The sequence below is a fragment of the Capra hircus genome, chromosome 3 (assembly GCF_001704415.2).
Source record: "Capra hircus breed San Clemente chromosome 3, ASM170441v1, whole genome shotgun sequence".
NCBI lineage: Eukaryota > Metazoa > Chordata > Mammalia > Artiodactyla > Bovidae > Capra > Capra hircus.
In genome coordinates, this window is record NC_030810.1 from 103,954,649 (window position 1) to 103,961,336 (window position 6,688).

Genomic DNA, 6,688 nt, shown 5'->3' on the forward strand with positions numbered 1-6,688 from the left:
TTAATTGTTCTCCAATCCAGAACACTGTCTAACCCATGAAGCTAGAAGGGGCCTCAGTTCAGTTCAGTTCAGTTCAGTCGCTCAGTCGTGTCCGACTCTGCGACCCCATGGATCGCAGCACGCCGGGCCTCCCTGTCCATCACCAACTCCCGGAGTTCACTCAGAGAATGTCTAATAACCAACGTCTATTGCAACCTGTTCATTTTATGGGTCATGCAATGAGATATAATTTTAAAAATACATTCAGATGGACTCTTCAGTCTAGAAAAAAATGTGGGGAAAATTTACTTTTTGTCTAGAAAAAAATGTGCTTGAAGAAAATTTACGTTTTTTAAACAAACACTCATATAGGACCTACCATGTGTGAGGCATTGTTATAAACATTTCACATGTGTTATTAACAACTCTCATAAACATCCTAGGAGGGTGGACTTCCCTGGTGGTCCAGTGGTCGAGAATCTGCCTGCTAATGCAGGGCACGTGTGTTCAATCCCTGGTGGGGAAGACCCCACGTGCCAGAGAGCAACTAAGCTCATGGCTGCAACTACTGAAGCCGGAGCCCGGGAGCCTGTGCTCCACAAGAGAAACTACCGCAATGAGAAGCCCGCGCATTGAAGGCAAGAGTAGCCTCTGCTCTCTGCAAATCAGAGACAGCCCGCATGCAGCAACGAAGACCCAGCACAGCCAAAAATAAAAAAAATAAAACCCGTAAAGAAAAATTCCTATGAGGGTTTTTATTTCTATTTTACAGATGGAGACACTGAAACATAGTGATGTTAAGTAATATATCTAAGGACTCACAGCTAATAAATGACAGAACTGGAAGCTGAACTAGGCAGTCTGTTCCAGAGTCTATGTACATAGAATTATGTTGTATATTACATTTTTTCTTTACCAGAGAATTTTTTTCTTAATTTGTTTATCTTTAGTTGAAGGACAATTACAATATTGTGTTGGTTTCTGAAGTACATCAACATGGGTCAGTCATAGGTATACACGTGTCCCCTCTCTCCCGAGCATCTCTTCCACCCTGTCCTACTCCTGTAGGTTGTCACAGAGGCTCAGTTTGAGTTTCCTGAGTGTTATATCGCATTTAAAAAAATCCACACTCTAAGTTTCAAGCTAGATCCTTTAATAACATGGGTCATCTCCCTTTCTCATGTACGCAATAATGCATCTATTTAATATATCTGAATTTTCAAGCCCCTAGTTTGTTTAATTTTATCATTGCGATGCTTTTTAAAAAATACAGTAAAATTTACACCATATAAAATTTACCATTTTAACCATAATTAAGTCTGCAGTTCAGTGGCCTTAGGTACATTCACCTTATATGCAACCATCACGACCATCCCTCTCCACAACTCTTCATCTTGAAAACCTGAAGCTCCATACGGAGTAAATAATACCATCCATTTCAGTTTCTCTTCAGCCCCTGGCAACTGCCCTTCTACTTTCTGCCTCTGTGAGTCTGAGTACTCTGGGCTCCTCAGGTAAGTGGAGTCATACAGTTTTCGTCCTTTTGTGTCTGGTTTATTTTACTGGACACTGTCTTCAAGGTTCGTTTATATAGTAGCATCTGTCAGAAGCGCTCTTCTTAAGACTGAATATTTCATTTATAGAGATACCACATTTTGCTTGCCCATCCACACATAGATGGACACTTCAGTTGTTCCCACCTTTTGGCCATTATGAATAATGCTTCCGCGAACATGGGCACATAAATATCTGTGTCCCTGCTTTAATTTTTTTGTATACATGCCCAGAAATGGCATTGCTAAATTATATTTCATTTTAATTGTGCTGCTTCTTAGTGGCTTCCCTGGGGGCTCAGCGGTAAAGAATCTGCCTGCCAATGCAGGAGACGCAAGAGAATTGGGTTTGATCCCTGAGCTGGGAAGATCCCCTGGAGAAGGAGATGGCAACCCACACCACTACTCTTGTCTGGGAAATTCCATGAACAGAAGAGCCTGGCGGGCCATACAGTCCATGGGGTCGCAAAGAGTCAGACACGACTTAGCAACAGCATGAGCACCTGCTTTTTAGCAGATACAAAATTATAACACTCCATAAATATTACCAGAAAAGGGAGATTTTATAACCCCTTTCTGAGAACGCTGCTAAAAGAATCCCTTCTCAAAGATGTGAGATACACACTCACATAGACACATACAAAGTGGATATAGTAGAATATACTCATCCATAAAAATGAAAGAAATTTTGCCATTTGCAACAGCATGGATGGACCTAGAGGGTATTATGCTAAGCGAAATAAGTCAGACAGAGAAAGACAGACACTGTATATTATCACTTACGGTGGAACCTGAGAAAATGAACAAATGCAAGTAATGAAGCAGAAACAGACTCACAGATATAGAGAGCAGACTAGCGGTCACCAGTGGCCAGAGGGGTAGGGGAGAGGAAAGACAGGTAGGGGGCAAAGAGGCGCAAACTACTATCTATAAGATAAACAGGCTACAAGGATATATTGCGCAACACAGGGAATATAGCCACTATTTTATAATGACCTTAAATGGAGTATAATATATAAAAATACTGAATCATTGTGCTGTACATCTGAAACTATAGTAAATCTCCTACATACTAATGAATTCTGTTCTGTGGACGCTTTCATAGATCCAAGAAAGTTAGCCTAGGTCCCCAACTAACACAGTAAACTATAGTACATACTATCAGTTCAGTTCAGTCGCTCAGTCGTGTCCGACTCTTTGCGACCCCATGAATCGCAGCACGCCAGGCCTCCCTGTCCATCACCAACTCCCGGAGTTCACTCAGACTCACGTCCATCGAGTCCGTGATGCCATCCAGCCATCTCATCCTCTGTCGTCCCCTTCTCCTCCTGCCCCCAATCCCTCCCAGCATCAGAGTCTTCCAATGAGTCAACTCTTCGCATGAGGTGGCCAAAGTACTGGAGCTTCAACTTTAGCATCATTCCTTCCAAAGGAATCCCAGGGCTGATCTCCTTCAGAATGGACTGGTTGGATCTCCTTGCAGTCCAAAGGACTCTCAAGAGTCTTCTCCAACACCACAGTTCAAAAGCATCAATTCTTCGGTGTTCAGCCTTCTTCACAGTCCAACTCTCACATCCATACACGACCACAGGAAAAACCATAGCCTTGACTAGACGGACCTTAGTCGGAAAAGTAATGTCTCTGCTTTTGAATATGCTATCTAGGTTGGTCATAACTTTTCTTCCAAGGAATAAGCGTCTTTTAATTTCATGGCTGCAGTCACCATCTGCAGTGATTTTGGAGCGGCGGCTGCGCAGGCACAGGAGGGCCTAGAGGAGCTATCCCACATTGACCGTCAGGAACGGCGGCGGTAAGGAGATACCCCTTGTCCAAGGTAAGGAGCAGTGGCTGTGCTTTGCTGGAGCAGCCATGAAGAGATACCCCACGCCCAAGGTAAGAGAAACCCAAGTAAGATGGTAGGTGTTGCAAGAGGGCATCAGAGGGCAGACACACTGAAACCATACTCACAGAAAACTAGTCAATCTAATCACACTAGGACCACAGCCTTGTCTAACACAATGAAACCAAGCCATGCCTGTGGGGCGACCAAAGATGGGTGGGTCACGGTGGAGAGGTCTGACAGAATGTGGCCCACCGGAGAAGGGAATGGCAAGCCACTTCAGTATTCTTGCCTTGAGAACCCCATGAACAGTATGAAAAGGGTAAATGATAGGATACCAAAAGAGGAACTCCCCAGGTCATTAGGTGCCCAATATGCTACTGGAGATCAGTGGAGAAATAACTCCAGAAAGAATGAAGGGATGGAGCCAAAGCAAAAACAATACCCAGCTGTGGATGTGACTGGTGATAGAAGCAAGGTCCGATGCTGTAAAGAGCAATATGGCATAGGAACCTGGAATGTCAGGTCCATGAATCAAGGCAAATTGGAAGTGGTCAAACAATAGATGGCAAGGGTGAACATCGACATTCTAGGAATCAGCAAACTAAAATGGACTGGAATGGGTGAATTTAACTCAGATGACCATTATATCTACTACTGCGGGCAGGAATCCCTCAGAAGAAATGGAGTAGCCATCGTGGTCAACAAAAGAGGCCGAAATGCAGTACTCGGATGCAATCTCAAAAACAACAGAATGATCTCTGTTCGTCTCCAAGGCAAACCATTCAATATCACAGTTATCCAAGTCTATGCTCCAACCAGTAATGCTGAAGAAACTGAAGTTGAACGGTTTTATGAAGACCTACAAGACCTTTTAGAACTAACACCCAAAAAAGATGTCCTTTTCATTATAGGGGACTGGAATGCAAAAGTAGGAAGTCAAGAAACACCTGGAGTAACAGGCAAATTAGGCCTTGGAATGCGGAATGAAACACGACAAAGACTAATAGAGTTTTGCCAAGAAAATGCACTGGTCACAGCAAACACCCTCTTCCAACAACACAACAGAAGACTCTACACATGGACATCACCAGATGGTCAACACCAAAATCAGATTGATTATATTCTCTGCAGCCAAAGATGGAGAAGCTCTATACAGTCAACAAAAACAAGACCAGGAGCTGACTGTGGCTCAGATCATGAACTCCTTATTACCAAATTCAGACTGAAATTGAAGAAAGTACGGAAAACCGCTAGACCATTCAGGTATGACCTAAATCGAATCCCTTATGATTATACAGTGGAAGTGAGAAATAGATTTAAGGGCCTAGATCTGATAGATAGAGTGCCTGATGAACTATGGAATGAGGTTTGTGACATTGTACAGGAGATAGGGATCAAGACCATCCCCGTGGAAAAGAAATGCAAAAAAGCAAAATAGCTGTTTGGGGAGGCCTTGCAAATAGCTGCGAAAAGAAGAGAGGCGAAAAGCAAAGGAGAAAAGAAAAGATATAAGCATCTGAATGCAGAGTTCCAAAGAATAGTAAGAAGAGATAAGAAAGCCTTCTTCAGCGATCAATGCAAAGAAATAGAGGAAAACAACAGAATGGGAAAGACTAGAGATCTCTTCAAGAAAATTAGAGATACCAAGGGAACATTTCATGCAAAGATGGGCTCGATAAAGGACAGAAATGGTATGGACCTAACAGAAGCAGAAGATATTAAGAAGAGGCGGCAAGAATACACGGAAGAACTGTACTAAAAAGATCTTCACAACCCAGATAATCATGATGATGTGATCACTAATCTAGAGCCAGACATCTTGAAATGTGAAGTCAAGTGGGCCTTAGAAAGCATCACTACAAACAAAGCTAGTGGAGGTGATGGAATTCCAGTTGAGCTGTTTCAAATCCTGAAAGATGATGCTGTGAAAGTGCTGCACTCAATATGCCAGCACATTTGGAAAACTCAGCAGTGGCCACAGGACTGGAAATGGTCAGTTTTCATTCCAATTCCAAAGAAAGGCAATGCCAAAGAATGCTCAAACTACCACACAATTGCACTCATCTCACACGCTAGTAAAGTAATGCTCAAAATTCTCCAAGCCAGGCTTTAGCAATACATGAACCATGAACTCCCTGACGTTCAAGCTGGTTTTAGAAAAGGCAGAGGAGCCAGAAATCAAATTGCCAACATCCGCTGGATCATGGAAAAAGCAAGAGAGTTCCAGGAAAACATCTATTTCTGTTTTATTGACTATGCCAAAGTCTTTGACTGTGTGGATCACAATCAACTGTGGAAAATTCTGAAAGAGATGGGAATACCAGACCACCTAACCCGCCTCTTGAGAAATCTGTATACAGGTCAGAAAGCAACAGTTAGAGCTGGACATGGAACAACAGACTGGTTCCAAATAGGAAAAGGAGTACATCAAGGCTGTATAGTGTCACCCTGCTCTTTTAACTTCTATGCAGAGTACATCATGAGAAACGCTGGACTGGAAGAAACACAAGCTGGAATCAAGATTGCCGGGAGAAATATCAATATCAATAACCTCAGATATGCAGATGACACCACCCTTATGGCAAAAAGTGAAGAGGAGCTAAAAAGCCTCTTGATGAAAGTCAAAGAGGATAGTGAAAAAGTTGGCTTAAAGCTCAACATTCAGAAAACGAAGATCATGGCATCTGGTCCCATCACTTCATGGGAAATAGATGGGAAACAGTGGAACCAGTGTCAGACTTTATTTTTTTGGGCTCCAAAATCACTGCAGATGGTGACTGCAGCCATGAAATTAAAAGACACTTACTCCTTGGAAGAAAAAAGTACATACTGTAATAGATTTCTAATACTTTTCATACACATGTGTGTTAGTCACTCAGTTGTGTCCAACTCTTTGCAACCTATGGACTGTAGCCCACCAGGCTCCTCTGACCATGGGATTCTCCAGGTAAGAATCCTGGAGTGGGTTGCCATTCCCTTCTCCAGGGGATCTTCTGACCCAGGGATCAAACTCGGGTCTCCTGCATTGCAGCAGAGTCTTTACGGTCTGAGCCACCAGGGAAGCCTTTCACACGAGTAATACATTAAAAAACAAACATGAAAAATGAAATATTTTTAACCCTACAGTACAGTACCTTGAAAAGTATAGTAGTTCATACAGTACAACAGCTAGCAAACAGGGGGTGGCATCAAGTGAACAGGCGAAAGGAGTTACAGACTGGAGGAGAGAGAGGAGGTGGGAGATGGTGCCCCTGAGGGGTCGTCAACCATAGGAGACAGAGGGCAAGCTGCAAGCTCACTCACACGTGATAGT